We start from the raw sequence: 11,313 nt of genomic DNA on the forward strand, positions 1-11,313 counted from the left end.
TCAAGCATCCGACGTGTCCAACACCTCAATATCGTTCATCTCTTCGAGGTCATATCATTCTAACTCATCTCCACGTCAGGTTCTGCCACGTGAGAGGGTATTTCAAAGGGGTATTTCGATGGGAATGATTTCTTCAAGAACAAGACCTTCTTCCATGAACGATAGTAGGAGCGACGATGGGAGTGGGAATAACAATGATAATATAGTCAAAACTGTTGGGTTTTTCCCTATTCCGATTACCTTCTTAGCTAAGCACTTATGGGGATATGTTATGATGCAGCGATAAGAACTCAAGCTATCATTGTCCATTGATTGTCATGCCCCTCAAGTCTGATAGCCCACTCTGTATAATGGAAGCTCTATCTCGATCACAAACTCAAGGTATATAGTATGACTTTATTATTAAGATGGAAGCTCTATCTTGAACCATGCATGAATGAGTTTCTCCCAAGTCATATAGCACAGACGTTAATGGTTCTAAAACTAGTTTTAGACCTTTGTTCTTAGGACAAAAAACAGAGCACTTGCAAAACTTATAGTGATGTTCATTATTGCCCCTTCCCGCTCATTATGCAAACCCCTCTTTACATTCATCGAGCAAAGTTGGAGATGCTCGCCACCTTGTTCATTGATGCTAGCATCATTGATGTCTTCTTGCACTACCACTTTATTATTCTCAATTAAACAAGGTGGTACGTCCATGAATGATTGGACTTATTTGTTCACTAGCACTTTGGTGCACTTAGTTGCTTTGGTTCGAAAAACACAGACCAGTCTTCATTTTTTATGGGGCTTTTGAGTCTCTGTCTTTGTGCTGTCTAGCTAAGCTTGGCGAGCCACGTACAGCACCACTTGAAGCAGTAGGGGGGGATTTTGTTTTGAGTTTTCATTTTGAAGGAGGTCCTTGACAGAGGAAGCTCGAAGGTCTCAACCTTTCTCACATTCCTCAACTTCAATGTTTTTGGGTCTCAGACCTTTTTGCAATTCCATGGCCACATCGAGGTTCTTAGCATTTGCAGAAGCAAAAGTTCAATGAAGATGGAGAGATTGAGGAAATAGGAAGACTCAATTAAATAAGTAATTCATGGGACCTTTTTATTTGAGTTGGGATGTTTTTTATTGGTTAGTGTATGATAAGGTGGTCCCCACTTGCTGCCCTTTTATATATATATATATATATATTTAAAAAAGCACGCCATAAAAGGGAAAAAACACATAAGATGACATATATGCAAACTTAATATCTGTTAGCTTCTTTTTAACGATAGGGCACCGGGCAATCTATTTTTAAAAATTTAAGGAATCGATTGAATTAAAGTAAAGTATATGACACTGAATACTCCTAAGGATATACTTTAAGTGCAAAAATAGAGTTTAACCCCATACATATACACACACAGATATATATGATTTTCAATCTTAGGACGCCCAATGAAACATCTTAATTCCACCATGAACAAGTCAAATATAAAGTAAGTAATGAGACATTCATCCTAACAACCACTAAGTATTGTTGCTTCTGCAGTCATGAGGGTGAATCATATTTTGGCCTACAAATGGACAAGAATTGTGCCATTAAAAAAACAATGGATCTTAACTCTAACATCCTTCCATTATATATATATATATATATAATATATATATATATATATATTTCCTTCATTAAAAAATATAAAACTTGTTTTAACTAAATTACACCTTTAATAAATCAATAAATTGTCTTTAAATTAATATTATCTTTTCATCTTTACTACTCTTATTTAAAAAGATATCTTATTTAAAGATTAGAAGATAAATGATTGAGTAATTTATTTTTTAAAAAAATTTATTAATTATACATTGAAAAATAAAAATAATATAATTTAAAAAAATATATTATATTTTTAAACGAAAAAAATATTAGTTATTAAATTTAACTTTATTCTACACCTCAAATTCACTCATGCATGCTTAAACATTCTATATGGGAACCTAATAATCGATCAGGTACATCTGCATTAGTTCTTTTTTTTTTTTTATAGGAAGAAGTTTAGGTGAGTTGGTACATCTAAGTTATAATATATAGTATAAGATAGCAGTATAGATCATATTAGATTGTGAAGTAAGAGAAAAAGTGTTGTAGAAGAGAATTGATGAGTGGGTTTTGAGCCTTAAATATGCAGCAGCACAAAGGACGGGAGCCACGTCTGGCAGCGAAGTGAAGAGGGATAGAGGATCTGAGGCATAATGTTGGGTGGCCTTGATTGCATCGATCAGGTAATCTGAGGCATAATATCTCTACAGCACTGTTCCACTCTCCTTTCATCACATAATCTCACAGATACCTCACCATGTCCAAATTCCTCTGCCACATAACCTCTCTTCCATAGTGCTCTAATAGTCAACAATATTAATAATCACTGAGGATCGACGTAGTGCTTCCACATATATACATTGATGCTAGAAGTAGACAAAGTCGATCATGTTGTATGTAAGCAGACAAATTAAGGACCAATGAGGGGAATATATTCCTTTCATCTTCTCCGCGAATAAGAAAAAAATGAGAAAAACTTTGACAACCCCGCCCCTGGAATGATACCCAAATATTTACTCCTAATAATTAATGCGAATATTTTTTCATACATGACCATAATATTGAATTAAATTTAAATAAGGATAAAAAACTTTTAAAATTTGAAAGAAGGACTAATAGATTTGAAAATCTAAAAGGTTCTAGAAATTTGTTATTTTTATTCCATAATTCGCAACCCTAGGTTTGGACCAAAATGGCGTACTGGGCTTGGGAATATATCAACTAATTAAGACCCAACTCAGATGAAACCACATTGCAATTCACTGAGGGTGGACATTGGAGGTGTCTAATGAAACGCCTTGTTTTGGTGGAACAGCCCGACCAAGTCTTAAAGTTGTTTCTCCACTTCTCGAGAAACTTAAAGCACTCACCCTACCACTCTTCCTCAACGAGGTGCAACCACGATTCTCAAAATTGGTGTGAACAGTTATCACTCCTCTTAGCGGGTGAAATTCAAATTCGAAGGAGTGTGTTGTTGCCTTTCTTTATAAAAAAGAAACGAGCGCATAATTGAACCTTTCTCCCTCTACAACTCCTACTTCAACACTCGACACAAATCAAAAGCCCCCTAAAAACTCAGTTGAACCAATGTCATTGCACCCTCGCTCAGCAAGACCCCAAACCTTCAGTCTAGACCTTCTAGGATTGTCACTTTACTTTTCCCTTTGATCAACAGAGCACCCCATTTACTTTTCAATAACACAACTTTGTTTTACATGCACACTTGCGTACTCTACTCTCTATCAATTAGCTTTAGTATTCTAAGAAAATTGTAGTAAAAGATCTTGAGAACTTTCAATCATTTCATACACTACTCTTTCGAGGATTGCAAATAAGGGTATATGAGCTTCAAACCTTGTTTCATTAGTTACAAATTAATAATAGAATGAAAGTAACAGATTTTTATTCTTTTTTTTTTTGTCCTTATTGAAGGGTAATTCGTCCTTACTTTGGATTTATAATTTTTTTTAGTTCTTATTTAAGTTTAATTTAATATTTTGGTCCTTTAATGCCACCCCCCTTAATTAGCTTGTTATTATTACTTCTTCTTTTTTTGCTGGGCAAGGTCTGTTGATCATGTTTTAAGAATGATCCGAAACATGAAACATGAAAAAGAAATATAAAGGGAGATGATCGAAACGAAGAAGTAATTGCTGGTCTTTTTTTCCTTTTAACTTTAATTTCTTTCTGTCTTTTTGAAAGGAAGCATATATATTGGGGAGACTGAAGAAAGTAAGCACAGTTAGCTTTAATTTTCCTTTTTTAGATGCGACAATGATACAATAAATGAAGAACATGGCTGGATTTACATTCCAAGCAAGTGACCGACAAAAAGAAGAGAAGTAGCTAGGGATTATCCCCGTACATTTGAGGTAACTTGCTTGGAACTTTTGTTAATGAAAATGGGACCCTGTTACTTCACTATGCTCGCTTTAGGAATGATGGGGGAAAAGTGGAAAAAAAAAAATAGAAAAGAAAAGATTTCAAAAATAATAAATTTTATTATCATTTTTAAGAGTTTCCTTTCTAGTTTTCCCTCCTTCATAGTTTTCTTCCCGTTCAAAAAATTATCACTATTCTTCCATTCTAATTTATAATATACTTTTAAAAGTGATGGTCACTTGATATATCAAAATATAAGATATTTTAGCAAAAATAAGATTTTATTAATTATACTTGTTTTAACATTACTCTTCATTCCTTGTTAATATTTCACAAATAAAATTATATTAAATTGATGGTAATTTTAAAATTTACATTTTTAATTTTTTTTAAAAATATTGTAAATTATGTATTTAATGAATTTTGTCAAAAATATCTAATAAATTAGAATGGTAGAAGTAATTTCTTACCAACTTCTATTCACCTATTAATCTGTTTTAATTGAATCTCTTAGCCCTTACATACACAAATCCTTAAAAACAATAGATAAACATTGAACAAATATTTTTTGTTTTAACTTGTTAAAATCATGCTGGTCTACTTCTTTCAATCTTTAAAACATAAGTAAACCTTGCAAAAAAAAAAAAATTGAAACCAATTTAGATAGACAGCTTTGTTTCTAATTTTTGAACTTGGGGTTAATTATATTCCTGGGGCCTGGGTTTTGTTCATTCATTTGAAGGAAAGCATATCTTCCCCTTGAACTGAAGAAAGGAAGCTTACCTTTAAAAAAAAAAAATCAAAGGAACCTTATTACTATGAACACTGAAATTGATTATCCTTTTTTGAAAGGAAGCATAGTTAATTATCCTTTCTTGTATGTAATAATTATACAATAGAATAAATGAAGAACATGGATTACATTGCAAGCAAAAGTGACAGACAAAACCAAAAAAAAACAAAAAGAAAAGTAGGCTAGATAGCTACGAAGCAATATGCATCCTGTATACTGAATTTGGATTGGCGCAAATTCACTCGTTTAATGAATGTTTCTTGTAATATGATAACAAATATTTAATTTAATCATATAATTATCAAATATTTTATCATATAATACAAAGAAATATCAACTTTTATTTTTTTTTTCAGGGGACCATATACTTGAGGAATATTCTGATTGTGGATGTTGTTGTAAATTTTGAAAGAAATATATATATATATATATATATCGATGATTTTCAGGTGTTTACAAAGTCCAACAATCATAATTGATAAATTCATTGTGTCAGTAAGTCTAAACTTCTCACCAAGACCTAAATCGTCCTTGCACATTTGAGTTTGGCTGGGACTGGGAACTTTCGTAAATAAAAAATGGGACTTTATTACTTCACTACGCTTACCTTAATGTAACAACTACTTTGTTACCAACTTCCATTCACTTGTTAATCTTTTTGTTTTTTTGGCGAATTATTCACTTGTTAATCTGTTTTAATGAATCTCTAAGCACAAAGAATAATCAATTTCCATAGCAAAAGCCAAAAAGAGTGAATAATGCACTTTTTCAATTTTTTTATTAAATTACGTGTAATATTTCTTTTAGTCTCAAACTTCTGCTTAAATTTCTTCATAAATATTACTCCCTCCATCCCAAATTATAAAACTTTGTTGAAGGAGTTTCTCCATCTCAAAATATAAGACATTTTGGATAGATTAAGATATCATTAAATACACTAATTTTAATATTATCCTTTCTTTTTTTATAATTAATTTCTATCCCTTCTCTTTTCAATGTATTAAATGATGGGTATTTGAAAAGTTTATATTTTTATTTTAAAAAAATAAAGTTGTTGAGTGTATTTAATGAGATTTATTGGTATGTGAGATTTTGCCTAAAAGTGTCTTATAATTTGAAACGGAGGGAGTATATACATAAATCTTTAAAACAAAAAGATAAATATTGAACAAACATTATTTCACTGGAATGCTCAAATATTCAAACATGAATATGAAATTCTGTTCCAGTAATATACTAGCATTGAACCACGACGGTCATATATTATCAGACTTGCATAAACTAGCACGAACGATCTTACAAAAGAAATAGGGAAATTATTAATAAAAAAATCTCAGACAGAATTTAATATCTTATAAAAACTTTTTAAGTAAATTAGATATATGCTTATTAAAATGATAACTTAATGTATTTATTAAAAATCCTTTTAAGAAATTAAATTTTTCCATGACCTTTTATTGATCGATATTCTCCCAAAAGAAATTGCAAAAGGAAAATTCTTGCAAATGGAAAGATAATGTCGGAAAAGCCTAAAGAAAGCCACGCAGCTGGAAAATAAGCTACGCTGTTTTTATGGGGTCTAGGATCTCTTTTATACTAAACTTGATCATTTTTAATGTTAATCCTTATTTCAAGCCAAAAAAAATGTTGATCTTATTGATTGGGCTCGAAAGCCTTTTAATTAATTATTTATTTTTTAAATTAAATTTTCTATTACTATATTACATACTTATGTTTCAAAGTATAAAATAAAATTTTTAAAATTTAAAATAAGTAATTCAAATCATAATTTTAAAATATAAACACATATTTTAAAATTTAAAGTTATTACAAAGGTATAAAACAAGAGAAAGGATAATAAAATTCTTTTGAACTATATAAATGATATTTTGGTCACTTGAAATGTCATAATTTCTCTGAAATTCTTAGAAACTTCTCTATCATTAAAAAATTAATATAAATAATTAAATTGTCTTTAGTTCAAATATCAATTACTCCTTTGATTCTATTTATAAGTAACTTTTAACATATTTTACTTGTATCAAAAAAACCTTAAAACTCATTAATTTTATCTTAAAATTTAATAAGTTTTTAACTTTACCTTTATATTAAATATACTACTTCAATGACATATTTTCTTTTTCAACATTTAATGGTAGGTAAAATAAAAAATTTGTGATGAAATTTTAATGATGTGATTTATAAATAAGATTAAATTTTTTTTTCTCTGCCCTATGAATAGAACCAGAGAAAGTACTATCACAAATTTTATTTTAATACTCATAATTTTTCTTTTTAAAATTGTAAGAATTCAACAACAATTTATAAATATAAATTAAAGGTAATTTAATCACTTATATTAATTTTTTAATGATAGAAAGGTTTTTAAAAAATTTAAAAAATTATGATATTTTAAAATATTAAAATATTATTTACATAATTTAAAGAGATTTTATTATTATTTTTTTATAAAATATTATACTTTTTCAGCGTTAAAAAAAATTTGGACTTAAATAGAATGACTCGGCCCAACTTTTTAAGATTTAAAAGGATCATGTTTAAAAGTTTTTTACACTTGTTGGTAAAAAAAAAAAAAATCTTTTCACACAAAAACTAATTTCCAAAATCCAAGGCCGGAACAAAATAGGCTTTGAACATAGAGAATTGGGAAATAAATAGAACTGGAGAACGCCGCAGAATTGACTACAAGCCCTAAATGCTTCATGTCACGACCTCAGTCACGTGCTCTTCGCATGGTCCTCCATCTGGGCTCTCATTGTGGTCCAACTCGCTTGGGCTCAATACATCAACTTCCTAATTCTTCTTCTCCTTCATGATTTTTTTTTTTTTACTTCCTTCTATTTTTAAAACATAAATAAACATTTGTATGAAAAACATAAATAGAATGCTTGCCGTATGTTGTTTTTGTTTTTCGTTTTGACCTTTATGCAGTATGTTACATATGTTGGCGACCCCTCAAAGTTATAATCAATCCACTTGAATAGCTCAACTTAAGACATAAATTTAGATTTAGTTAGTTAGTGATACAAGTTCACTCACTCAATAAAATATTCTTTTAGACATTATTGTTTTTATTTCTTGAGCCGGGTGATGATCACTGAAATTTGCCATCACAAATTGGAATGTTCTTCATTTAATTTAGAGTACATTATATATGTTCCAGATCTCTAGTTTATGTAAATCACTCGTGTAACGATGACAAGGGTAGACCAAAGACAAGTGGGACATAAATAATTCTAGTGATTATTGTGAATTAATTTGCCTTTCCTACTTGGAAAGAAGAATAATTTAGTGAGACAATTTATTTGAATCTGTCCTTTATTAACCTTACACAGCATGGGAGAATGGTCAAGGAAAACACATACTTTATCCTTATTAAAGAGTATACAAATTTTAAAAATTAAATACTTCAACTTTTGACAACCTTCTCTATATTTAATGAGAACAAAAGGGTAAAGTCACAAAGATGACGCAAAAATTATAAAGGTACCCTATATATAAATAAGACTAAAACAAATATTTTTTTCTCATAATTCAAAATTCATCATCAAACTGGAAGGTACGTAATCATAGAAAAAGAAAGGCAAGAAAATAATTGATGTCCATGAATAGATGAAAGAAATTACCATAAATAATCCTACGTAGTTTTACTTCTCTTTTTGGGAACAGTCATGGTTATGCTTTCTCCCGCAAGCCTTGGCTGCGGCACAGTCGTAAAAGAGGCCACGAGAAGATCCCAATAGAGTGGAATCTGTACTAACGTGTAAAAGAACAGTGGCACGATGATCAAACTATACACCGGCATAACTCGATCCCTGATTCTGGGTTCAACTTCAAGTGAATGCGCCGAACAAAATGAGACCATTATTGAGACCACAGCGACATAAAACGACGTTAACGCAAAGCACAGTTTCAGCGGCAAGTTCCTACGGAAATCATCTGGTTGCTTCCGAGAGCTGAAAACGGCCAAGAACGCAGCCAAGGAAGTGATGGAGAAGCAAAACGAAACGAAAATGGAGACAACAAAAATGTTGAGTGCAAGTTGGCCTTCTAACGCTGGTCTTCCTGTATTGTCATTTGTGCCTCCAGGGACAGTGTACGATGTGGCGTAGGTAACTCCAGCAGTAAGTGCTGCAACAATGGAGTAAGAACTTGAAGTGTCCTTGATCCACTCGTTACTTTCTTTCAACAGTTTCTTGTGCTCTGCCACGAAGATCTCCTCCGGAGTGTCACCTTCCTTGTTTTCCATGGCATATAGATAAGCTGGTACACGTTCTTTCACATACTGTAATCCGATTAAGATACGCTATGATGTTAATGTTAGATGCTTATCACATAAAGAAATCTTGCATCTAGTAATTAGGAATAGGAGGTATATAAAAGAATATATAAAACTTAGAATGTGTCTAGTAAACTATTTTAGTAAAGTGTATATATGATACCAAGTGTTTCATTTCTTACATCAAATATACTTTAAATAGTCTATCTCATTAAAATAAATTATTTTGTTAGAAATATCTCAACTTTATATATTCATAATCTGTCTTTTAATTTTCAGACGTGAGACTTTTTTTACTTCTAATATCGAAAACTTTTAAGATTCAGAAAGTAACAATGCAAGAAAGAGGACAACATGAGAAGAATATGGTAAACAAAATATTAGAGAAAGAAGTCCCATGTTTAGTAATTAAAAAGCATATTAGAAACATGTTATTAAAATTTGAGATATGTCTAATAAGCAAGTGTTTTTGTACCCGGGAACCATTTGGCTTCGTATTGCATTTGCATTGCAGAGCCATGAACTTCCCAAGGCATGTGTTTTGGTAGAAATGCTGCCATGTGCAGAACATTATTTCCATCGGCATCAACATCTTCTATGAGGCTATCCCACAGTGGGTGTATCATTAATAACTTCAACACGTGGGTTTGCCTTTTCTGTACTGCCGTGTGCACCACGTTTCTCTTCTTTGGTTCTGTTTTGTCATATATCGCCACCGGCAGTTCTTCCAGGATTTTCTCCACCAGCTCCAGCAGACCGTACTTTGTTGCCACTAGTAATGCTGTCGATTTATGGTCTTTTTTCGAGGATGATGATTTTCCTGCCAATTAAGTGTCTTATTTTATTTTCAAAGTTCAACTCTTAACAAACGGTTCTAATTATCCTCTGCTGACATACATGATAATTTATTTACCTTGCTCGTTAAGACCTGATGGCCAGCGTGCAATCTGACTTTCATTTCCGTCGATTATACTCAGAATTTAGATGTAAAAGTTTTTCCATGATTAGCCTGCCCATAGATTTTTTCTCTTTATCTTTTTATTGACCTTGTGTAAACATGCAAGCCAAAGAAAATCGTCAACAACACGGCAAGCCAAAGTACGCAGATAGTATTAACAAGAGTTAAGTTACTAGAAGATGTAATCTCTTTGCAGCATGACGACTAAGGATCAAATCTTCGTAGTAATTAAAATACATGACTAGAATTGAATAACAAGTTAAAGCATTAAGATTGAGGAAGGCAGTGAACCTATCTTCGTAGTGATCCCATGGACATGGAGGCACTGTTATGCTTTGGCATCATCGATCTTCAAAGAGTCAGAATTTCCTACCTCCACATCCTGATTCTGAGTTTCATCATCGTTTTTCAGCTGCTCTAACCCAAGTCTTCACTTAACAAACAAGATACTGAAATAAAGTCATAGCTATAGCGATCACTTAACCTAATTATCAAATACTCTGCACTTAATAAAGGAAATGTTATATAATGTTCTTACAGCAGTAAAAGAGTTCTTGGAACCATGTTAAGCGTGTACCGCTTTTGAAAGCTGATGGAACAGAGGCAAGCACTTGAAGAGGCGTGATTCCTTCCTTGTTCTCAAAGCTAACAATGTTCTTTCATCACCACCACCGTAGAGACTAATTATTTATGCCAATTCTAGCAAGACCAAGTTTGCACACACAGTACTATGTCAGAAATCAAATACTCGAAAACGCTTCAGACTAATTATATACTAAATGAATAAACATGAACTAATTAACTTCCATGACATACCAAGTATTCTCTCTGAATGGTACAGTGAAGTATAGTATCTCCATTTTTCCTGCTGATTGTGGCGATTCTGACGGCAAACAGAATGAAGATACATAAAAGTATTGTGTGACCGTTAAGAGCAGCTAGAAAGAGGTGTCTCTCCCTCATTGTTAAGCTCAAGAACAAGCTTTTCATCGACTTGTATATTCGTTGAGATAGAGGTTGAGCCACGAGAGGCAGCATAGTGCAAAGGAGTATCGTGTTGCTTGTTCTTGGCCGCGATAATCTCCATGGAAACTCTGGGTTGTTCTTCACAATATGATCAATGAGGCCTATAACAGTGGCCTCTGGTGCGTCAAGAGTGATAGCCAAGTGCAGTGCATTGTCTTCGGATTTGGTGATCTTGGTGGGGCTGAATTGTGGATGATCCTGAATATCTCCGCCACTTCCTTCCACTTTCGTCCAAACACAGCTCTGTCTAGTTCATGCTTTGCTGCAATATCAGAACCCAT

Source organism: Prosopis cineraria, unplaced genomic scaffold (genome assembly GCF_029017545.1).
Source record: "Prosopis cineraria cultivar Desert tree isolate PC_DT_omini unplaced genomic scaffold, ASM2901754v1 PC13, whole genome shotgun sequence".
In the NCBI taxonomy this organism is placed as follows: domain Eukaryota; kingdom Viridiplantae; phylum Streptophyta; class Magnoliopsida; order Fabales; family Fabaceae; genus Prosopis; species Prosopis cineraria.